Raw genomic sequence first — 25,322 nt, 5'->3', positions numbered from 1 at the left:
TCAGCCCAGTTTTCCAGGGAAAGGCAACCGGGCTTTAACAATGGTTTGAGAACTTAATCAATGAGAAAGGCAGGGGGAGGTGGGGGTGGCGCCGACACCATATCAGGGATGTGGCTGCTTCTTGCAGAGTCAGGTGGGAGAGAGGTAGGCAGGGCAGGGCGCAGCGCCGGGTGGCCGCGTCCTGGGAACTGCCCAAAGCTCCTACCTGTGCCCACAGGAGCCACCCTCTTTCATGCCCCCACCCCACAATTTGCCCAGAACTCAGCGACTGGGCGTGAGCTGCGGCTTGCTGCGGTGCGCAGGCTGGCCCCCCTCATCTGGCGTTTTTAAGGATGTGTAAATATTTTGCTGAGGATAAGTGACATCAACAGAATGATATTCCGCAGAGCCCGGGTGTGCAGCGATGATAAATAGATACGGCCAAACAAAGTTTTGATAACCGCGGATTTTCATGGCTCGCTCTGTTTCATTAGGGTCTTTGTTTTTGTTGGTTTAGCATTCTCTCTCATCCTCTGGTGTGATCCCTCCCTCTATTTAGCTGATTCTTGGAAGCTTCTCTTTAGAACAGAAAGAAAAGCCGCCAGCAGAAAGAAAACAATTTTTAGCTTTGCGTGCATAGGGCAAGGTTTGCTGTGCTTTTCCCCAGAGAATCTTTCTCACCATTTTCTGGATGCCTCTCTTCCCCCTTTTGAGTCATCAGAATCGTTTGTTGATTGACCAAGAGACTTCTGATAACTTTGAAAATGTGTAGCGATGTGCCTTTGTTGCGGTGGAAGGGTGGCAGTGTTGGAGGAAGATAGTGGGGAGGCTAGCGGGTGGGAGCCACGCACTAGAGCAGCATTATGCTCCCACCCAGTTTTGTCCTTAGCGTTTTGTTTTCAAAGGGGAAAATGGGGAGGGGGAGCTGTGCCACCTTCAGAAGCTGGGGGTGGGCTGGAAGGCACAGATACATAAGCCTGGTGGCATTCCAATTCCTCTGCTTCTTTGAAGCCCAAAGAGGCCACCTACCCACTACCAGACGCCCCCCCCCCCCGACACACACAATATACTCCAAATTGGCACGTGTGTCTCATCCTGACAGGTGCCCACTAGAGGCAACCACAAGGTGCCAGGCACTATGAGCCAATTCAGACTGGCATTTATGATACTGGCTACTTTGGAACCAGCACCAATCAGCTATCCAGGACGGGAGTCCTTTATAATGCAAAGAAACCCCAGACTTCCAGCATTGATGCTCAGCCCAGGAAAACCTACCCATCTCAGGATTAAAAGAAAGAACAGCTTTCCAGGTGGTGCCAGTTGCCAATGTGAAAACTTGATTGGTGGGCAGTTGGGTAATAACTGTAAAATAAAAAGTCTTGTAGCCAGAAAACAGCCTCTGAGACAGGGCCTCTGAAAGGTAAGAAAGAAAAAGAAAAGGATGGGAGGTATGTGACCAGGTGCTGCTAGGAGTTCTATGACCTGAAAACTGGATAAGACTACCCTCCCCCAATCCATTGGACTCAGAATGGAGATATTCTAAATGGGGAGATATTCACATACAGTGTGCTGTGACTCTCCAGTCAGAAAATACCAAGTCTCTGGTTCTCTGGCTCCTTCTCTAATCTTAGATTTGGGGGAAGAGGGTAGTGGAGGGAAATAAATTGGGAAAGGAATTGACATTTGTTGTTGCACTGTCTGCCAAATACTTCACATGTGGGAATCCATGATGTGGCAGAGGCATTATTTTACAGATAAGGACCCTGAGTTCAGAGAAATTTCCTGTCAAATGTCTGATTCCAGGCTTTAGTGGTTATTTAAATGGCAACATGTACCTCTACTCCTTCCCCAAATATCTTATTTACTCTATTTATCCCAAAGGCCAGAGTCCTCAGCCCCTACCCATTCACAATATATGGTACCTAAGGGCAAGGGGAGCCTACAAAATACCCAGCCCGGTCACCTAGGGCATATGTGCCAAATAGATGGACCCCAAATAGAACCTAACTAATTAAAGTGGAAAGGCTGTGCCTTTTCATCCTAGAATACCCAATAGCCAGCTGTTGCTTAATAAGTGAGAGTTGAGCGACTAACTGATGGAGCTGGTAGAGTGAATGGTGTTGGGGAGGGAGCTGTAAGTCATTCTCAAGGGAAACCCAGCAGGGAGAAATCTTGAGCTATGAACGTTTGGTTGGGGACTCTGAGTTCCTGGTGTTATGTCCCGAGTAGTTATAAGCTGACAAGTCCACATGAGACATGCATTCCCACCTTGTGGATGAGGAAACCAAGACTGAAACTGAGGCCCATAGTGGGACCAGAGGGTGAGCAGGTATTTTTGACTTTTAACCATCTCATTAAATAAACTCAAAATAAAAATGAGTTGGGGTCTTGCTATGTAAATGCATTGTCAAAGCTAGTCCCTTATCCCCCATTCCAACCAGATGGCAATATTAACCCCCGATAAATTTTGCAGTCATTGGGAGAGCAGGGATTTGAATCTGTATATGAGATGCTTTTGACTCTGCTGCCTCCCTTATCAGAATCTGAGGGAGACCTCAGAGAATGAGGCTCTAGAGAGGAGGAGGAGAGGCTAATTGTACTCTCCCTTGCACAAAAGCCTGTGTGGGATTCTGAACTAAGCTTGATTTAGGAATTAGGGTGGCATCTTCACTGTAGAGTTGGCAGCTCTTGTCTTTGGAGAATGCCTCTGATTATCACTTCTCACTCCCACCTAATTGTCTGCCCAGACACCCATCATCTCATTCTTTCCAGATTCAAGGTGTTTCCTTCATGGCTCACAATTTTAAAAAATATGTATTTTTATTGATTTCAGAGAGGAAGGGAGAGGGTGAGATAGAAACATCAATAATGAGAGATAATCATGGATTGGCTGCCTCCTGCATGCCCCCTACAGGAGATTGAGCCTGCAACCCAGGAATCATGTGACCTCCTGGTTCATAGATTGATGTTCAACCACTGGGCCACATGGCCTGGCTCACAATTTTTTATGAGCCCCTTGATTCTACTGCTCCCTTGTGAGGATTTTTTGTTGTTGTTAGTCCTCTCCCAAGGATACTTTTTCCATTGCCTTTTTTTTAGAGAGAGTGGAAGAGTGGGAGGGAGGGGGAGAGAGAGAGAAACATCATTGTGAGAGAGAGAGATCTGTTAGTTGCCTCCCTCACGCACCTGCAAATGCCCCAACCAGGGCTGGGAACAAACCCACAATTCAGGAATCTGCCCTTGACCAGAATCGAACCCAAAACTCCTTGGTTGTTCCGCAGGCTTATGCTCTAACCACTGAGCAATGCTGGCCAGGGCAACTCTCTTCTGTTCTAATGGCCACAGATAGGAGGTGATTTTGGTTTCCATGTTAGTACTTCTGTATTTCTCACATTACCCTCCTTCTCATTCAAGCCATGAACACACACACAAACACACATGCATGCTCAGACACAGACACACATAATTTGATCATGTTTCTGTATCTGCTTCACCAAATTATATTGCAAACCCAGAATTGTTATTGAAAGAACATACTTGACTTTGGTGATCTTCTGTCCCATCCTCTGCCTTAAACAGATCAGAAGAGCTAAGATGGAGGCAGCTCAACCAGCAGATGCCTTGAATAGTTACTATACTTACTATGCAAGCGTGGGCCCTGGGCCTTTCTTAAAAGTCCACTTTAATCTTCACTTAGAGATAGGGCTGGGGCCTCCTAGATATCAAAATTCTTGGCAGTTTCTATTTCTGTTGTAATTGTTTTCTTTTTAAAGATTTTTAAAAATTGAGTTTTAGAGAGAGAAAGAGAGGGGGGAGAGAAATATCAACACAAGAATAAAACATCGATCAGCTGCCTCTTGCATGCCCCCTACCAGGGATCGAGCCTGAAACCTAGGCATGTGCCCTGACCTGGAATCGAACCAGCAAACTTTTGGTGCATAGGACATGATGCCCAACCAACTGAGCCACACCAACCAGGGCTCTGCTGTAATTCTTAGCTCCAATAACTCTATAGTTCATCCTGCTCTCACCTGTCACTCTTCTTCCCACAGCTGGTTTGGTCTTTTAGCACAGCACTATCTAAACTTTCTGTGGTGATGGAAATGTTCTATGTCTGCACTGTCCCATACAGTAGCACTAGTCAGATGTGGCTATTGAGCAGTTGAAAGGTGGCTAGTCCAAAGTAAGATGAGCTATAAGGAAAATATATGCACAGGATTTCTACAATCTACATATATATAAGCCTAAGTTCGACCATTCGACCAGTAGCTATCATGCGCACTGACCACCAGGGGGCAGATGTTCAATGCACAGGCATGGAAACATGGAACAGACTGAGGAATCTCAGAGGGAAGGGAGGAGGAGGGAGGGCAGGAAGAGATTAACCAAAGATCTTACATGCATACTAGAGGCCTGGCGCATTCGTGCACCAGTGGGGTCCCTCGGCCTGACCTGCAGGGATTGGGCCAAAATTGGTTCTCCGACATCCCCCGAGGGGTCCCAGATTGTGAGAGGGTGCAGGCCAGGCCGAGGGACCCCACTGGTGCACAAATCTGTGCACAGGGCCTCTAGTTTAGTATAAAAAAGTAATGCAGAGTAGCTTATTAATAACTAGAGGCCCAATGAATGAAATTCGTGCAAGGGCCTTGCCCCCTCCACTGCGGCCGCCACTTTTGCCTTGGCCACCTCTGCTGCAGCCCTCATCCACCTGCCACCTCTGCTGTGGCCCCCACCAGCCTGCCCCCTTTGCTATGGCCCTTGCCCACCACTGCCACAGCCAGAGGCCTCTGCCCCACTGTGCCTCAGTCCCCACCCACTGCAGCTTTGTCTGGAAGGAAGGAGGTCCAGAAGGACTTCTGGTCTAATTAACATATTATGCTTTTGTTACTATAGATTCTTATGTCGATTATATGGTGAAATGATACTTTGAATATATCCTTTAAATAAGCCATAGTATTAAACTTAATGTCATTTGTTTCTTTTAATTTTTTAAATATGCCTGCTAGAAACTTTAAAATTACATATACACTCAGTGGCCAGATTATTATGATCTCTGAACGCATAATAATCTGGCCACTCAGTGTATATTTCTACTACACAGCACTGCTCCAGAGCAAACTAACTACCAAACTGTGCCTTCAGCCTCATGGTACCTCCAGATGTTTTAAGGGGCGCATAAACCCTCTCCATCTCCATGGCAGATGGGAGACATGGGGTTGACCCAGTAGCCACAACAGCCTGTCATCAAATGACAGGGTCCCCAGCAAGCCTACCTATGAGCATGTTTGCTCAGTCAAGTTCTGTTAGGAATTGGGCTCCTGAAACTTAATGGAGATGAGGAAGCAAGGTGGGGGTGGGGGCAGGGCTGGCTGGAAAAAAGTGGCCCCTTTCCTTCTCCCCAGCCTGTGTCCTTGTCTATTGGAGAGTTGTCTCCTGCTTGAGCAACTAATTTCCTTGACACCTGATCTAGTAATATCCTTCCCGAGGATTTGTGCTTGGAGAATAGTGTCCCAAGTAGACACCTTAACACTGAGAGTGGGTTATTTGGGGCTGAGGCCAATCTTAAAAAAGAGAAAGGAGAAAAGGGGACACACATAGTCATCTCCTGACAGCTTGATGAAAACAAGAGCATGGAAATAAATACAGTTTCTGCGAGAGAGACAGAATATATGCAAGGAAGCCCAATTTCACTTATTGTGGTGCTAAAGATGAGGAACTCTGACCAAGGGACAGTTCAGCGGGGAATGGCAGTGGCACTGTGGCCTTCCTGGGCTCTTCCCTGGCCCCTGGGTATGGCCCAAGTAGACAAAAAGAGCTAGAAGAATGAACTTGGGGCTGTGGTGATTTATAGATGAAGCGTCTGTGGCTCAGGCTCCTATGGGGGCTGCCCCCACAGAGGACCCTTGGCTGACCTTCTTGAGATCCACGGAAGGAGCCGGTTTTGTTTCCCATGGCAGACTGTTTACTGGAGCACAGGAAGAATCCGACATTCTGGCGAAAAATAATTCATTAACAGCCAGGGTATTACCAGTTTCCTGGAAAATCTCCTCCAGCTGCACTGTAGCAACTGTTCTTTTTCAGCAGCAGAATCAGGCCTCGCTGGCAGCCAAGACTGGGTGTGTTTGGGCGTTTTTGTTGTTGTTATTTTTGTCTTTGTGTATATGGCCACTTTGGCTGTATAATTCAGAAAAAGGAACAGTGGCCTGGAAGGTTGAAATGGCGTAGCTGTTAGCCATTCTTTCCTACATAGGTTAAGCCTGGAAGCTTTAGGCTGATTCTAGGTACATACATTTTCCCTGACCAAAGCCCATCCCCATGCTCGGGGTACTGCAGAGCCACACAGAATATTCTAAATAAATTTCAGAGAATCTCAACACCTGCTCTTAAGACTATCTGAAAACAGCTGGCTGAAGGCCCCTCCCCCCAAACAGACACTTCCCCCTTAAACACACACACACACACACACACACACACACACACACACACCAGGCAAAAAGTCTTGTCTTAGCTCTGTGGAATTCTTTGCTTACTATTAATTGGTACAGTGGGGCCAAGGTATGTGATTCATCATCCCAGTTTTGAGGGCATTTGGAAAGCCAGGCAAGCATAACCAAGAGAATGGGCTGCATGTTTTGCTCACTACCGACTGATTGAATTTACAGTAAATAAAATAGAATGGTTCAGGAAGCTTTTTATGCTCTGGAAAAAATCTGCTTTAAAAATAAAGGTTTTTGTCTGCTTGTTTTTGTTTTAATGCTTTGTGCTCAGAAACGTGTACCCAGCTAGCAAGAAATGGGAAAGAATGGCATTTCCTTGTTTTAGTTGTTTTTTCCTTTAAACTTTAATTGCAGGTTAAGTAAGATGCAGTGTATTGATTTTGGTTTTGTATGGAACATAACTAGATAATCATTTCATTTTATGCTGTATTAATTTCCATCCATTTAGACCTATGAAATATGTACCCTACCTATCCCCACCATGATCAGAGTATTTCTTTAATGTTCCTAGATTCAGAGTGAAACCCTGTTTGCTTTATTCTGAAAGGAGTAAATATGTCTTTAGTTGACATATATGTAAGCCAACCTTAGTTTTCAGAGACAATGGGGTCTTCTGCCTTTGATAACTGCCACTGATAAGAATATTAAATGCCAAGCATACTGGACTTTAGCTAGAGCACATTTTTTTCTACCTTCACTTTGTTGGCAGATCTTTAATGTGGTGGGTGCTGTCCTGTGCATTCATTATAGGATGTTTAGCAGCATCTCTGGCCTGTACCTACAGGATGCCAGTAGCATTACCCACCCCCCCTAGTTGTGACAACCGGAAATGTCTCCAGACCTTACCAAATGTCCCTTCTGGGACAAAATCATCCCCAGTTGAGAACCACTAATCTAGACAAAGATTTAATAAGTAAGTTGTGTTTTTTTGGAAAATTCAATTTGAAATAATAAAAGACAGTTTCCCTCTCTGACTTTTATATATACAATTCATGGGGATGATTAATTAACATTTGGAAGTGGGTCATATGCCTGATTTAATTCTAAGGTTGGCAGAAGGATCGATCCTATCTAATATAGAGGGAATATGCTAATTGACCCTCACACTGTCACAAAGATGGCGGCACCCACCGCCAATAGGAGGGAATATGCTAATTGACTGTCACACCCTCAAAGATGGTGGCACCCACAGCCACAAGATGGTGGTGCCCAGTCCCCTCAGCTCCGCCGGGGCGGCAGGCATGAGGCAAGACTGGGCCCGCCCCCAGGTGGGCCCGGCCGCTCCGTGCGCCTGCCTCCAGAGTCCCCCAGTCCCCTCAGCGCCCCAGCTGCCCAGGGCCGGTCCAAGGCACAAGCAAGCCTCAGATGGTGGCTGCTCAGCCGCCCAGGGCTACCCAAGGTTCAAGTAAACAGGGCCGGCTGAGGCTTGGACTGCCAGCAGTGTCAGCTGCAGAGCTGTGATGGGTTGTCACCTTCCCCTGATTGCCGGGTTGCCTCCTGCCCCTGAGGGCTCCCGGACTGTGAGAGGGGGCAGGCCGGGCTGAGGGAACCCCACTCCAGTGCATGAATTATCATGCACCAGGCCTATAGTAAGATTGTAAGAACACAGAGGTGTTGTTGTTGTTTTGTTTTGTTTTTAAGACAGGCATTGAATAAGTCATAGGTAATTGAGGGGCATATTGTATTATCTAATGGCTTCTCTAGTTTTTCATACAGAGAACAGGTTTATTCTTCCCTAATTTCTTTTTCATATGCACTTGACTCCAGTCATGCTTTCAAAGCCACCAGGCATCTTCCTTCACCCCTCCCCCTTCCCCACTGTCTTTTCTCCTGTAATATCTTAAACCTAAACCAATTAATTTAGCCCCTTAGTGTACTTGGGAGAGCTCTACTCATAACACTGGAATAGATTTATTTTAGAATGTGGGAGCCCTCTACCCAGTACTAATTTTAGTAATTTTGAGAAAGAAAGTCAATGATGGCCTAATGGAGCAGTTTTCAAAATGACTGGAAATTAAAATTCAGGTGGTCTCCACCACCCCTCCCTATTTTTGTCCCTCTTACACACATTTATTTCCCCACAGCAATTCTCCTTGGGAAAGAGAATGTCAGCAGGGCTCCCTCAGGCACCTCAAACCTGATAATGCCTGCAGTCAGCAGCAACAGATGAAATGTTGTCATTGGATAAGCCCTCAGCCATCATCTTTCACATGGTCCCTTGAAAGTCTAGAAAGGAGGGGCATGAATTCACAGGGAAGGTTTCATGGGGGATGAACCCTGTCCTACCCATGTATGGAAATGATATGGACGCTTGGGGGGACAGAGGGAGAACAGAGGTGGATCACTCATTACGTAGGACAGTGTCCTGGTGTCAACCCTGCCCTGCCAGTCTTCAGAGTGGGATGGGTGTTTAGGGACACTTGAGGGTATGGGCAGATACTCAGCACAGACATCTGTGGGGGCCACTTCATTTTGAAGCCATCCAAGTTAGGTAAGGCTTTTCCCCAGAGTGTCTCAAAGAATTTGGAGTGTTATGTGTAGAGGAATTCCTTTGCAAGCTTAGCCAGTGAGAAAATATGGGAAGGTGAGTGTGTAGGAGTTGCCAAGCCATCATTGGCAAGGACTAGCTTCACTTGAAGAGTAATTTGACCCTTACTTGTCATGGGGAAGGAAAAGGCAATGAGCTGGCAGACATCCATAGTGTGCTGGGTCCAGGCAGATAAATAATTGATTTGCTGCATGTGACACTTGGTCATTTTAAGTTGCCAGCCCCTTGCAGGCCAGGATTTGGATGATGTTTTCAACACTGGGAGAGGAAAGGGGATCATAAATCTGGGCTTTGGAGGCCAGTTTGGTGGTGCAGAGGCCACTAGGGCCACTGCTGTGTGCTACAGAAACAAACAGACAGGTCCTCGTGGTATGTTCTTCCTCAAAATAATGGCAATGGAAATGGCTGTGAATAACATTTAGACCCTTGTCATAAAAAGGCAAACAATCTTCCTGCTATAGGGAAAAGCTAAATAAACTCTATTGCAGCTGTATTAAGTAGAAACAGATTTGAAAATTGGGTGTTTTTTTCCCTGAGACACTTATTTATAGAAGGTTGGGCAAAGGCTGCCACTATCTTTTGTGACTCTGGAAGTGTTTTCCAGATGGCCCTTGCTATTTTTCTCTTTATTAAGCTTAGCTGAACTTGCCCTTACTTGGAAAGGTTCATAGAAACGGTGTTATTTTTTTTTTCAGATTACAATGGCCATTGATTGGCTTTAAATCAATGGATGGGAATGGATTGAGCCTGAGCTAATGAATTTCCTTTCACATTTTAGAAATGAGAAAAATGTCAAGCAAAACTCAAAATAGAGGTGCTCTTTCTTCGACCATATAGTCAAAGCTTGAAAACTATATGAGGCCACATTTTCTATTAATTTTACATTTACATTTTAAAAAAAATAATGCCCTCCTCTTTGCTAAAATTCTATAATGTTACCATTTCCTTTCCAACATCTAAACAATGTCCAGATACATTTCAGATGGAGTAATTAGCTCTGGCTGCAGTTTCTTTTTATGATAAAAAATTTCACTAACCTGCTAGACTAAATATGAAATTATTGAATTCGAATATATCGATATGAGACCATTTGTTCTAGGATCCTTTGTAGCTTATCACCTGCATTTTAAGAAGGCTAGTAAAAACTGATTCTGCCCTGCCTTTTCATGTTGGACACACCCACACCAGAAATCTCAGCTTTGTTTTTGCTCTTAGGAGCTGGGCAGTTGGATTTGGGTTCATCAGGGATAATTCTGATAGTCTAAACCACACAGTGAACCATTTTTGGAATGTCACATAAACCATTGGTCCTATAGACCAGGCTTTCAGACTATTACCTGCAAGGGACAAAATTTCTACCCATTCACAGTGAAATGGAAGAAAAGTGGAAATGTAATTAGTTTCTTTTTTTTTAAAAGCTAAACCTTTTCCATTTTACAGAAATTCCCTTTATTCTAAAATGGTTTTTCCTAATTTTATTAGTGTTAAAGTCTCTTTTGTGAATAATTAAGATAGTACATGGTATTTGTAGTTTAACATCTTTTATTGACAGTCATACGTTGTCTACCTCCTGTTGTAGCCTCCATTAAAAAAAATGTTACTCATATTGAACATTAGAAAGTCTGTGATTCACCCAGGAGGCCTGAGTGGATTAGGAAGAGGAGCCTTTGTTATGATTCCTAAGCCTGAAAAACCGACCTGAGAGGTCTTGTTCCAAGTCCCTAACCCAACTCTTCTGACCCATCATCTACAGAGAGCTGGCTTTATCCAAAGCCCATGTGAAGAATGGAATTGCTTCAACAAAGGACTTTGAAGAGGAAAATTGGCCTCTTGGACATAATGCCTGATCATACAGCCTCAGTGCTGGGAGTCTGGACACTATATCCCTGGCTTCTGATGTCAACTCTGCTGACAGTGTGCATAGGCTCGACAACCCCCCCCCCCCCCGCTTCTTTCTGTCTTCAGCTCTGCCCACCACCACTGTGAGTGTAGGCCTCAGCATGGCTCACTAGGCCTGGCTCCAGTCTTCTCACCTGACTCCTATCCTTGCTCCCCTTCTCCCCTGCTATTCTTGTCGCTATTATGCTAAAGCAGTAACCCTAGCTCAAAAACACTCAGTGACTCCCTATTTCCTAATTAGTTAGAATAAAACACCACACACATAAAGCCCTCTTCTCATTATCCCTTTCATGACTGGCTTTCAGTAGGAAAGATGTCTTTGGGTTGTGCCATTGTTCTGGGCTGGATTTTGTTTTCTTATATGGGGGGAGATTTGCAAGAAAGTTACAATGTCTCTTTAGCATCTTTCTAGATGAAGAACACTGAAGTGTTGACTCTAATGTAATGAACTATCCCAGGGATTATGACATTAGTGGTGTTAAAAAAAAGAGAAATACTACCCTCCCAAATGAGGCTCTGGTTTCATGAATCATAGCCTTACTACGAGTCTCTTACATATTGCTTCTGGATTAGGATGCCACCTTTCTGGCCTGCTAGCAAATGGGAATTGCTTTGGAATGGCATTGCTGGCTTGTCCTGTTGAAAATAAAGCTACCGCCCTAACCAGTTTGGCTCAGTGGATAGAGCGTCGGCCTGTGGACTGAAGGGTCCCAGGTGCGATTCCGGTCAAGGGCATGTACCTTGGTTGCGGGCACATCTCCAGTAGGGGGTGTGCACGAGGCAGTTGATTGATGTTTCTCTCTCATCGATGTTTCTAACTCTCTATTCCTTTCCCTTCCTCTCTGTAAAAAATCAATAAAATATATTTTTTAAAAAGAAAATAAAGCCACCTACATAAGCTCTAAAATGTACAATTGGGATGTAGTGGAAGGAGTCCATCCTAGCCAATGCAAACTATTTCATTAGGAAATGTCTCCAATGGCTGCTCATAAAATCATAACAGCAGTAATGTTACTTCTTGTTTATCAAGCTCCTGCTATAGGCTGGACAGTTGTACCCAGTAATTTACATTTATCATTTTATTTCCAGCTCCAACAATCATACGAGATAGGTGGGCTCAGAGAGGGTTAGTAACTTACACCAGGTCACACTGATCATAGGAGGTAGAATAGGGATTCTATACAGCCAAGTTCAATAGAACTTTCTGCAATGATAGAAATGTCCTATGCTGTCCAATATGGTAGCCACTAGCTGCAAGCCTCTGTTGAGCATTAGAAATGTGACTAGTATGACTGAGGCCTGACTTTAACATTTTATTTTAATTAATTTTATTGAAAAATTTTTCTTAGTCATTTTATGTGTACAGTGGCATTAAGTACATTTAAATTGTTGTGCAAGCATTATCACCATCTAGCTCTGAACTCCTCATCTTATAAACTGACTCTGTCCATATTGAACAATAACTATGACCCCCTCCCCTCAGTCCCTGGCAACCACCCTTCTACTTTATTTTTTCCTTTCTTTTAAAAAAAAAATTTCCCTTTCTCCCACATCCAAGTCTCTGGTAATCCCCCTTCTACTCTCTGTTACTATGAGTTTGGCTTTTTAAAAATTCCACATTTAAGTGAGATTATGCAATATTTCTGTTTTTAAGTTTTAAATGTAAATTGCCACATGTTACTGGTACCATATTAAACAACACAGCTCTAGAACACGCTTGTTTCCCTGTGCCATTCTGTCCCTCTGATCCTTGCTTTATATGCACCTCTCCTATAACACCTATCAGCTTGGCATCTCTCGTCCTCCCTCTCAGCCCAAGCAGCTTCTCCATTTCTCAAAGGCCTGTAAACCAGTGGTTCTCAAGCTTACAGTGTGCATTTTAAAATACAGATTCCTGCAACTCGCCTCCAGAGCAGGTCTAGAGTGGGGCCCAAGAATTGTCATTTTAACAATTCCCAGGTGCTGCTGGTGTTGCTGGTACTAAGACCTTTGGTTAACTGCTAATCTACCAGGGTTTAAGTACTAATTCCTTCATCTTTAAGTAGTGTGGTCTGGGGTTCAGCTGTTACCTCCTGGTACACAGAGAGCAGTGATCACTGGCTCACATAAGCTAGGAGAAGCTTCCTTTCTGCTACCGTCCTGAGGACCTGGACAGTTCCACTTTTATTTGGGCCACAGTTAGGTTTGGTCACTCCCTTGGCAATTGTTCTGGAATGACTTCATTTTAATTTGGGGTGCCTTGAGAGGGGATGGAGAGCTGGGCAGGGTGAAGGAGGAGGCACGATCTCTAGGAATTGCCTGACCACCCTGGTCGTGTAGGACAAGCCGAGACAGAGAGGCCCATTTGTTGTCGGATCTGCTGTTCCCTGCAATTAAATGGTGGCAGAAAATTAACTAGGAAAGAAAAAAAAAAAAGTGAAGCCGATGAGGCAGACAGATAAGGAAGGCAGGTCCCCCCCCCCCCCCATACCCATGTGTCTTCATCCTAATTAAAGTCTTTGTCCATTTGGAGAGCACGGGCCAGATGTCCTGGGACAGGATTGGAGGCAAAGGGGTGTGAATATGAAGGGGGGCAGGGCTTGGAAAGGTCCTTGGAAAGGGAATTGTCATGTTGGCTATATTGACTTTTGATCTAGCTTTCATCAGTGATGAAAATGTTGTTATTTTTTTGTTTTTTAATGCAGGTGTTAAGAAGTAGCTGAGGTTACTCATGAAAGCAGCTATTAGGTTGTTTTATGAATATTTGTAAAATAAAAGATTAATGTGGAATCATTTTTTTCTTAACTGTACACAAACCCATGTTTTCTTCCACAGAACCCATGCCGTTTTGTTTCCTCTCTCTACATGTTACTCCCTCTTTGTTACTTTTCTTTTGTTTTTTTGAGAGTGGGAATTATGTGTCCTTTTTTTGTGTGTGGGTTGGTGTCACACCAGCATTCATTCGCCTGAGCCAGACAACACTTTCTAAGGTTCATTTTGATCACCATCTATAGCAACCTAGCCCTCCTTGGCCCCTGGCAGTGTGTTCTATAGCACTTAGATGCTGATAATATAATCCTATCTAATAAAAGAGTAATGTGCAAATTAACCATCACTCCGCTACACCCATAAACCACGCCAACCAGCCAATCAGGAGAGAATATGCAAATAAACCCAACCAAGATGGCTACAGCCACAGAGAGCAGGAGGGAGGCTTGGGTTTCCCAGGCAATGGAGGAAGCCAAGCTTTCCGCCTGCCCTTGCCGGCCTAGGCCTCCACTCAAGGCTACAAAGTTTCAATTATAGAAGGTAAACAAATCCAAACAGAAATGGCGGCAGCCACAGAGCTGGAAAGAGCGGTAGGCTAGGGTTGCCCCCGGCAATGGAGGAAGCCAAGCTTTCTGCACACCCTGGACAGCCTAGGCCTCTGCTTAAGGCTACAAAGTTTCAATTCTAGAAGATACATAAACCCCAACAGAAATGGCTGCTGCCACGGAGCAAGCAGAAGGCTTGGCTCCACTCCAGGCTACAAAGTTTCAATTGTAGAAGATAAATAAACCCCAGATACCAGGGCCTCCGCTTGGGTCACCTGGGGGCGTGGCCGGCCTGCAAACCACCACAGGCCCCTCACCCAGGCCGCCCCATGCCCCAAGGGAACCCCCACCCTGATCTGGGACATCCTTCAGGGCAAACCAGCTGGCCCCCACCCATGCACCAGGCCTCTATCCCATCTAATAAAAGAGTAATATGCAGATTGACTGTCACTCCAACACTCAAGATTGCTGCCCCCATGTGGCCAAAGATCCTGCCTCCATGTGGACACAACATGGCCACCACAAGATGGCCAGCAGGGGAGGGCAGTTGGGAGGGACCAGGCCAGCAGAGGAGGGAAGTTGGGGGTGACCTGGCATGCAGGGAAGGGCAATTGGGGGGGGGGGACCCAGGCCTATCAGGCTGGCAGGGGAGTGGTTAGGGGTTGATTAGGGGGTGATCAGGCTGGCAGGCAGAAGTGGTTAGGGGCAGTCAGGAAGGCAGGCAGGCGAGCATTTGGGATCCAGCAGTCCTGGATTGTGAGAGGGAGGTCCGACTGCCCGTTTAGGCCCAATCCCACTGGGCAGTCAGACATCCCTTGAGGGGTCCCAGATTGGAGAGGGTGCAGGCTGGGCTGAGGGACAAACCCCCTGCCCCCACCCCCACCCCCATGCACGAATTTAATGCACCGGGCCTCTAGTATGTTTAATAAAAAAGTACAAACACACAAAATTTCCCCAGTTTATCTGTTTCTAAAAGCAAGTCTTCAAAGGCATGAACTTGAGGCCTCATTCCTGTTTTTACTGGGTTCTGTCCCCATTAATCAGCAATGAAATGTCACATTCTTGTGTTTTGAGTACTTCCATCTTTCTACTTATCTCTGTGTCAGCCACCCACAACAGAGCTCAGCAAATCTTGAGTACACCAGTGGAGTCCCAGCCCTGACCCTCTTGACTCTGTCACCACCAGTCATTAGAGAATGAGACCACCTTTCCTATAATCAACCTGACCCACGTTCAGCTCCATCTCAGATATTTGGACATGAAGCTTTTCATCCCTCATCCGTGTGAGACACTTCTTCTCTTTCTTCAAATCTGTCACTTGCCATCTCTCTCTTTAGTTGTCAATGCCAAATACCAAATGCCCTACCCTTTTTATCACTTCTGTGGACGGGATGAAGTACTGCAAGTTTCCCAAATTCATAATAGAGCTGAAGCACCTGGCCAGGCATTTAATATACGTGCTCTCACTTAAACCTACAGTAATGTTTAGAAATAGCTATTAAGCCTTGATAAGGAACTTGGACTTTATCCTGAAGCCAGTGCCATTAGCTGCTTTATGTGTTTGTTTTTTACCCCCTAGTGGAGAATGAGCTGGGGTAGGAAGGGAGGAAGACTAAAACAGGCTTTGTTGCAATAATCCAGCAAGAGCAATGAACTTGAACTGAAGCAGCATAGTGGCTGTGGATGGGGATGCAAGTGATTGAATTCTGGAAGTATTGAGGAGACTGATTCTGTAGGACTTGATAATGGCTGGTTGAATAAATTATGACAACACCCTAAGGATGGGGATGAATTGGATACCTGGGCCCCAATTTCCCTTTGCAGCCAGGGTTGGGGCAGACCCAAACTAGGTGAGTGGTCAGAAAATCTTGACACTGCCCATGTAATCATCTGAGCTCCAATTTATGAAGAGAGTTGTGATGAAAACAATGAATGGGCCAGAAAATGGGGAGTGGGAGGGTCCTGACAGACATAGTCAACAGCCAGGAGCACCTTCATTTTCCAAATTCATATGCTTTAAATGGGTCCAAATTTGTAAGCAGCAGGTGCATAGAGTAATCCTGTTGTTTCAGGCCTTAACTCGGCCCAGCTGGATGAGAGAGGTTTAGCTGGTGGCCTGCCACTAGGGTAACCAACTGTCCTGGTTTGCCTGGGATTGGAGATGTGCGACCCTGGGACATGGGACTTTCAGCTTTAAAATCCAAGCAGTCATGGGCAAACTGGGATGAGAAATGTCACCCCAGCTGCCAGGGGAGGTGTCACAACATGGACAGCTAAGCTGGTTGGGACCAAAACAGTGGAGACTCACTCAGTTCAGCCTGGGAACTCAGTACAGTGATACTACTGTAAAGCAGAAAGGGAGCTTTGGAATGGAAAGAGAAAGAACATATCCCAAGCCCTTTCAGATAGCTTCTCTGGGTCTGAATGACCTGACCTGCTTTACTTAAAATAAGGGCCTGAGAACTCCATTCTGCTTTCCTCCTGTTCATCTGAGGGAGTCACCTGCTGGCATCTGGGACCTGCAAATCCTTAACAAGGCATGGGAATATTTTAAACTGGGTCTTAGGTAAGCAAAACAGTTTCTTTACACAATGTGTTTCTACATCCTTGAAACCATGGTTAGAGCAGCAAAATGCAGAATCATTTGTAGCAGTAGTCCATTTAGATCTTAACTTGCAAAGCAACCCTAATCCTCCATTATTCATAATTCTTTGAGACCAAATGACAACTTTTTGTCTTCAAAAGCTTCCTTTCCCCCCGCCCCAACTATTTCTCTTTCAGAATAAACTTCAGTAAGTAAGCAGGCAGCATGTTGTAAATGGTAGCACAGAGGAGCCCTGGAATAGCAAGTAAATGAAACTAAACAGATTTTTCCTATGAAGGCCTGGCCTGGCACAAACCTTCAGAAATGCAAAGAGAAATGGAGGGTGAGGTGACACACTCATCTAATACCAGTGACACCAGTGAAAGGAAACAGCATCAGACTATATTCTTGTGCAGCAGCAGGAATAAGGAGGAGTTCTGTGTGGGGAAATAAAAAAGAAAGGGAAAAATAGAGGAAGATGTGAAAAAAGTAACAATGCAATTCCTCTGGCCATATGGCTCAGATAGTGAAAGAACAAGAAAGACCCCAAATAGGACTTGGGACTTTGGAAAGAGCCTCCAACTCCTACCAGAGTCCGAGAGTGAAAATGATCTTTGTCGGTTCTCTGTGCCCATCTGCATCATGTTATAAGGAATAGATATTAGTTATAGCAAAATTGCCTATAATAGATTCTTTCCCAAGCAGAAAGGACATGGTGGGTAAAAGCTTAAATGATAGTACCATCATTTTAAAAAGGCTTTGTATTTCACATACACTTTTAATAGGTCAGAAGTTTTAAGCAGTGGGCAGATATGGTTTATTCTTTTCTTGATAATGTTTGATTTTTGAAGCCAGCTATATGGATGGGAGAAATCCTAAAAATTATCCATCACAGATTTTTATTTTCAGATTTTCATCTAAAATGCTAACATACATACAGAAAAGTGCACGTATTATTAGGTGTACAGTTTGAAAAAAAATTCACAAACAGCACACTCATGTCACCAGTGCCCTGATGGAGACAGAGACCACACCAGCTCCCCTGCTCATACCCTCTTCCTTACCCCTCACCAACAGTAACCACTATCTTCCAATAGCATGGATTAGTTGTGCCTCACACAAGAATTTTTCAGTGGTAGCTTTGTGTATGAGTACTTCCCCTTCCCCCCAAAAAAGTCCTGTAATTTTTTTTAGGGAGGAGGGCAGAGATTTTGTAATGGTTTCCTTTCTCTGGCTGCTCTGAGTTAGGCCTGTTAAACAGGAAATTTCTGCTGGTGCAGGGTTTGGAGAAAGCTGGTCTTGCTGCCCAGAATGATGCCCAGACTGTGAGCCAGTAGCCTGCCCTAGGCACCATCCCTGCCAAAAGCAGCCACCAGGCTGGCCTTATCTGCCCTATTAAAGCATCTGTTGGATCTTGCAAAGACACGTGTCTGGAAGCATTGAAGACAGGGCAACACTATGGCAGAGTCCCCTGAAAGTATTGGCCTTCTGGAAAGGAAGGCTGGGTACCACCACCTAAAACAGTATATCCAACGTGCTCATTTCCCCCCGAACTTCCAAATGAGAGCATTATTGATTAATATCACTTCCTCCTCTGTTTTATCGTAATTTTTGATGTGCTTTCTGCCCCTTTTCCATGTTGCTGCAGGAGGCAAACAGGACAAATGCGGGAGTAAAGCTATGGAACGTACATCGTAATGTGTCTGGAGCAGCATCAGAAAAGGACTTATTTGTTCTCCTGCGCTGTGTAGTGCCAAGTGATTGAATGCTCGCCAAGCTGTCAGTTTTATGAAACAAATTCTCTAACCCCCTTGGCCCAGAGCTTTGCTCAGCCTGAGAAGGAAAAGAAATAACTTTTAATAGAAAACTCATTGCTAAAATCTAAGATAAGATTTCAGAGCTACCTGAGAATAAAATAAAATATTGAAGAAAGCATTTGACAGGGGACTCTTAGAGAACCTTATTTCTCAGATCTTGGTAAACAAACTGTGTTAATAAAAATATTTAGAACTTTATGATGCATAATGCATTTTTATTTCTAGTGACCTGGCCTGTTTGTACACACAGATGTTTCCTGTGGTCCTTCTATCACTTCTACTTTTCTGAAAGAATATTTCCAGGAGGAAACAGAATCTTATGCTAAGAACCTTAAACCCCTCACAGACTCTGTTCATCTGAGTGAGGGTATTTCTATTTCTAGATTTATATTTGGTGGGGAGGGGGAAGTGGCAATCTTCTTTTATTCAAAAATACATAAAATACTTTTCATAGAAAGATAATACAACACATCCACTATATCAAAATGTTATTAGACAATTTTTCCTTGGCTTCTAAATGAGACCTGGCCAACTCACCCAGGCACATTCATTGCTGAAGGGCTGGACGGCTTTTTAGTCTCCATTCTTACTGTCAAGGCTGCTGTGAGTAATGCCTGCCCTTTCATACAAGCGTTAGGTGTGTTCCACTGGATTTTACAGATTTTCCAAAGCATTGTTCTCACATTGCTGTGTTTCCTTTCCAGCACCAGGAACACTGTGGCAACACAGTTCACCAGCCTAGTTTCTCTGTCACTCTTAGGATCACGTGGAAATCAATTAAAAATAAAATCCTTGGGCCAGTGTGCTAAGGAAGGAAATGAGGTTTTATACATCAGCACTTTAAAAAAAAGAAAAAAGAAAAAGATGAACCTGTCTTAATTGAAAAATGGCACAATGCCCTAATGAAAAATTAAGCTTCAGGATTCAGTCCCTAATATCTCAGTGATGAGTGTATATTTCCTCCTGTGGCTACCTCTGTGAGTGAATTCTGAAATAATCAGGCAATGTGCTGAAATAAGATATCACTCGGTATGACTAGAGGAGCTAGCCATCACCCTGTCTGGCTGACTTGTCAGTTAATGCCTAAATGTCAGGAGGGGAAGATCCTGGTTCTTTGGAGCTTTAGTTTCTTTAACATTTTAGTAAATCTTGTTTCTCTGATTATAAAAGCAATACATACTTATTTTAGAAATTTACAAATATAGAAAGGCAATAATAAGAGAATAAATATTATTTGCAGCTCTGCCACCCAAAGATCACCACTATCAATGTTCGGTTCATGTCCTTAAAAGTCTTTTTTTTCCTATACATAGATGCTTTATCTTCTCCAGATTTGGAAAGTATATTCCACAATGGAATGTATTGTGCTTAAATTGAACCCCCCCTAAATTTCTAACATACATTTCTCTAATTACCAACATCAAGAATGAAAAGGGCCTAGCTGGCATGACTCAGTGGATTGAGCATCACCCCATGCACCATAGAGGTTGCTGGTTCGATCCCAGGTCAGGGCATGGTTGTGGGTTTGATACCCAGTGAGGGGGCATGCATGAGGTAGTTGATATGTGTTTCTCCATCATCAATGTTTCTATCTTCGCTCCCTTCCTCTCTTTCTAAAAAATAATCAATAAAAGGAATATTTTAAAAAGATATTTTTATTTTTTTAAAAAAATAAAAAGGTATATATTTTGTTACTTCTCATGTGTGACAAAAACTGGGAGCATATTTACTCCCCATTCTGCCCTCCTCCCCCATCTTGCTCACTGCCATATCACCAGCACCTAGAATAATGCCTGGAACCTAGCCATTGCTTAATAAATATTGTTGAATAGATGAATGAGTGGTAAGAGCCTATACTCACATTGCTTCCAGGAAGTAAGCACTGACTCCTGAGGCCAACCTCTTTCCCCATTCCTGTGCTGCTTCTCCTGAGCAATCTGAGTAAGCTGCAGGTCCCACCACTGTCTGCTGGATCTGCTTTCCTCTGATCTTCCATGTGTGGAGGCAGTGAGCATTGGCAGTGAAATGTGCCCAGTCTTTGAAGGCAAACAGACCAGATTCCCAGGCCTGCAGATTACTACATAATGGGGCAAGTATCTTAATTTCTCTGGACCTCAGAAATGCCATCTGTAAAATGGGCAGTGGTGATACCTGCCTAGCAAGATGAATGACAAGTATGCACAATGCCTGGTACACAGGAGAAATCCAAAATCTGTAGCTACTAGTATTATTCCCGCTTCTCTTTCCAATGGCAGCATAAATAAAGACCCTTGGGATCCAGAGTGTAGCCTTTCTCTCTGCATTTCCAGTTGGTTGATCTAATGAGTGTAGGAGACATTCTGATGAGTTACTTTATGCTTCTGTGTCAATTAAATCAGAAATGGGAAATAATCAGTGGCCTTTCTAATAATCTGCACTTCCACTGCCATTGCGCGTCCTTCCCCTGTAGCAAGTGTCCTGTTGCATTGTAACTGCGTGTCCAGTAGCTGATTCCCTCACTAGACAGTGAATGGGCCTTCCATCTTGAGATCCTCAATGAGGATATCAAGGTCTGCCTGGCTTTAAGGTCCAGCTGCCTCTTGATTATCATTTAGGCAGTTCTCAACATGGGAACCATTGTAATTGAGGAATCACTCAATATCTATTTATTGAATGAATGAATGAATGAATGAATGAGGGAATGAATGAATACTATCATGTTGGACACATCTTGCCTTATCTCAACCACACCTGTGGGCTTTCTGCAATCTTCTAGATGACAAAAGCAAACCAAACTATAGAATTTAATTTCTAACACTCTGACTCTATAATGTAAGCTTCTAAGACACACATTAAGTATTGGTTCTGCAAAGCACCTGCTTAAGGAAAAAAGGAATATTTCCTCTTAGTTCATATGATTAAGTTCACGGATTTACTGGCTGGCATATAAGGCTCTTTAGAAGAGGAGAAGTGACAGTGTATGCACAGTGAAGCTTCTGTCTGCAACTTTTAGGGTGAGTTATATGTGTGTTGGCATCTCTTTCACACAGAATCTGATGAGTTGGCATTTATTTTTGAAAGCATCTCAAATCTTGTGAAAGTCAGAGCTGGGGGCTGGTGTTTTTTGGTAGTATCTCAGATAGTGGCAAGACAGCCTTAATAATAATAAAAAAAGAGAGGTTGAATTCTTTCAGAAAACTAAAAGTTCAGCAAAGAATAGCTTTGGAACTTCCCAGAGCTTTGGCTTTTTGCAAATTGGACACAAATAAATACACAAACACAGTCTCTGGGGTGTGTGTTTCTTCCTCTACTTCACCATGGCAGCAATTGTTAGTTCCTCAAACCTGTTTTGTTCATCTTCCCAGGAATCCAGCCAGCCTACATTTACCAGCCTCCTTTGCAGTCCGTGTGACTGAATTCTGACCAATAGAATGTGAGTGGAAATGCAGTGTGTAGTTCTGATCCAATCAAAAAAGCTTTCCAGGTTTTCCTCCAAGCTTTTTTCTCATCCACTGGCTTTCAGGGATGGGGCAAAGCCCCAGGGCAGCCTTGTAAGGTGACAGAGCCTCCTGTGCCTGATGAGGATCATTGCAAGAAAGTGCCTGGGTTGGCCCTAGCTGGTTTGGCTCAGTGGATAGAGCATCAGCCTGTGGACTGAAGGGTCCTGGGTTTGATTCCGGTCAAGGGCACATGCTTGGGTTGTGGGCTCGATCCCCACTAGGGGGCATGCAGAAGGCAGCCAATTGATGATTCTCTCTCATCATTGATATTTCTCTCTCTCCCTCTCCCTTCCTCTCTGAAATAAATAAAAATATATTTTTTTAAAAAAGAAAGTGCCTGGTCTGGAACCCCCACCCTAGACTGTTAAATAAATAAGAAATAAGCTTCCATTAGTGAGCCATTACAAGTGTGATTTCTAAAAAAACAAAACAAAAAATAAGTATGATTTCTTAGGCAGTCTATCCTACCTTAACTAAGTCATACTCCTCTGGTGTTTAAAAAAGTAGCTGACAATTTTCAAAGCCCTTTTATGTGCCAGGAATTGTTTATGTTAATAATAATCCATTCAGTCAGCCTGCAAAGTTATCCTCATTTTACAGCTGTAGATACTACTCCAAGTTGGTAAGGGGGTGATTGTATTGCCCGCCATCATGGCCTCCAGAGTTGGCACAGAGTGGCATTGAGTAGGCTCTCAATGAGGCTTGTTGATAATGAAAGAAAAGAAGGTTGAACAAAGTAAAGTCACAGCTAGAAAATGCTGGACCCACTATTCATCCAGGTCTGCTTGGTTTTAAGGTCCAGCTGCCTCTTAGGATGTGTAACCCATGACTTTAAAAAGAATAGATGGGGAATCAGTGATGCACCCTTAGAAGAAGATATTTTAGTCTCTCATCTTGTATTTCTTACTGGAAAAAGTAACACATTAAAAAATAAAAACATTATAGACATCCAGAACAAAGAAAGGAACAACCATCTGCAATCTTATCAGAAAAAACTGGTACAAGCTCTTAATATATACACACATTCAACAAAAATTAGTTCACTTTGTATATATAAAATCTATATTATCTCCTGACACATGACTTTTTCAGTTATTTTCCCCTTAAATAATTTTCTAAGGCATAATTTCCATGTCAGGACATACCAAACTGGGTCATCCTTTGCAATTACTAGTAATAGTCTATGTAATGATCTGCAATAATTAACCAGTCCCCCCTTGGTTATTGTTTAGACTGTTCTCAATCTTTACAACACAACAGAGCTGTGACAACTGTGTTTCTGCCTCTCCTTTTGGGGTAGAATCCTATGAGGGACATTATGAGGACACTGACATACTTCACTGTCTCCCACATGTGGAGACCTATTTTTATAGATTACTAGAGGCCTGGTGCATGAAATTTGTGCATGGGGGGGGTGGTCCCTTCAGCCCAGCCTACACCCCTCAGGGGATGTCCGACTGCCAGTTTAGGCCCGATCCCAGGGATTGGGCCTAAACTGGCAGTCGGACATTCCACTCACAATCTGGGACCACTGGCTCCTAACTGCTCACCTGCCTGCCTGCCTGATCACCCCTAACTTACCCCCCTGCCAGCCTGATCACCCCTTACTGTCTCTGCCTGCTGGCCTGATCGCCCCCAACAGCCTGGTAACCCCCAACTGTGCCCCCCTGCCAGTCTGGTTGCCCCCAACTATCCCCTGTCAGCCTTATCGCCCCCCAACTGCCTCTCCTTCTACTGGCCTGGTCACTCCACGCAGTCTGCTGTTCAGTTGTTTGGTCATCCCTCACTAACCCCCCTGCCAGCCTGGTCGCCCCATGCAGCCTGCTGTTCATTCATTACTGTGAGGGTGTCCTGACCAATTTGCATATTACCCTTTTATTAGTATAGATAGAAGATCCAGATAGTCATCATATATTGAAACGGACTCAATGGGCTTAGTTCTTCAAGTTAAGATGACAAAGAACAGTGGAATAAAGGGTTTCTAGGTTATTGGAATGACACATTTATGCTCCAAATCCATGGCAAAGATTAACATTGAGGAAGCACTGGCATTCCAACAGGATGAGGTGGCACCTTCATGCTGTTGGCTGGTTTCTCTACAGCCTTATGGTAATGAGATCAGTTTTGTCTGGAAGACCAGGGCTGATCTGAACTCAAGGCAAGATGATGTCCCTCACTAAGAAGTGAAGCAAGGCTTCCTTTCAGAAGAGGGGGCAGTGGGCAGTAGGCCAGAAAGAAAGTGAGAAGTAGGGTGTCCAGCCATTGCTGCAAGATTCCTGCTGGGACTGAGCTGAAGGTTGCAGGACATTCACTACTCAGAACCAGGCATAAATCTGATGTGCCTGGACAGCTTTTGGGGTCAACAGGTAGCTCCAGGCAGATGTCTATGTCTGTGGGCATAGCTGTGTGCTCTCTGAGACATCCTGTCCTTGAGGGACATTCCTGGAATGATGGCAATGATGATAATGATGATGACAGTGGCTGTGGTTAGCAGCAGGAGGAAGATGATCACCCAGACAGTGCTGGAGCACTAAGAGCTGAATCTGCATGAAGGGCTGCCTCGTGTGTGTGTGTGTGTGTGTGTGTGTGTGTGTGTGTGTGTGTGATGAACATCTCCTGTGTTTGTGTATGTATCTGTGTAGTGTGGTGTGGTTTTGTATGTGAATGTGATGCAGTGCTCCGTGTGTATGTATGACTGTATGGGGATGTGTGGTGTGTCATACTGGTAGAGTGTGAGTGTACTCTGTGTGGATATGTTTGAGGGGGCGCCAATTAAATCCAACGAGACATTCATGTGGCCTAACAAAGGCCCCATGCTGCTCACTTTGAGTTTTTCCTCCTTTCTTCCCTGTTTCCTTTGGCAAAAAAATGCCAGCCTCACTTAAGAGAACCTTCTAGATAATTTTCTCACTCAGGAAGCCAAGATCTAGGAAAGCACTTATGTCTCTGCTCTTCATAGTATTACCTCGCAGAGATAGAGAGAGGGAAGCAGTGTTATCTAGAGCTGTCTCATTTTGTTTTATTATTCTTTTAAAAATATCATTTTGGTTTACCTTTTTATTGAGTTATGTATAACAATACAGTTAAGTGCATGGAGTTCACAATTCTTAAGTGATGATGGATTTTTACATGTATACACACCCATGTAACCACCCCTCATATCAAAATAGAATCAATTTCCAGCACCCCATAAAGCTCCCTTGAGCCCTTTTCCAGTCAACAACCC

General features: G+C 44.2%; 1 protein-coding gene across 4 annotated transcripts in view; it reads left to right on the top strand.

The window, feature by feature from the left end:
* The window catches only part of RAI2 (retinoic acid induced 2), a 78,577-nt gene that overhangs the window by 1,316 nt on the left and 51,939 nt on the right, over nt 1-25,322 (top strand). The window contains exon 2 of one of the 4 annotated variants that reach the window (XR_008556924.1): nt 18,449-20,209. The exons of the other annotated variants lie outside the window; for them this stretch is intronic. The gene's annotated coding sequence lies outside the window, so the exon portion shown is untranslated. Of the gene's footprint in view, nt 1-18,448; nt 20,210-25,322 lie in introns of those variants that run through there. 4 annotated transcript variants of the gene reach the window in all.

The sequence above is a fragment of the Eptesicus fuscus genome, chromosome 1 (genome assembly GCF_027574615.1).
Source record: "Eptesicus fuscus isolate TK198812 chromosome 1, DD_ASM_mEF_20220401, whole genome shotgun sequence".
NCBI lineage: Eukaryota > Metazoa > Chordata > Mammalia > Chiroptera > Vespertilionidae > Eptesicus > Eptesicus fuscus.
This window is presented reverse-complemented; position numbering and strand designations above follow the sequence as displayed.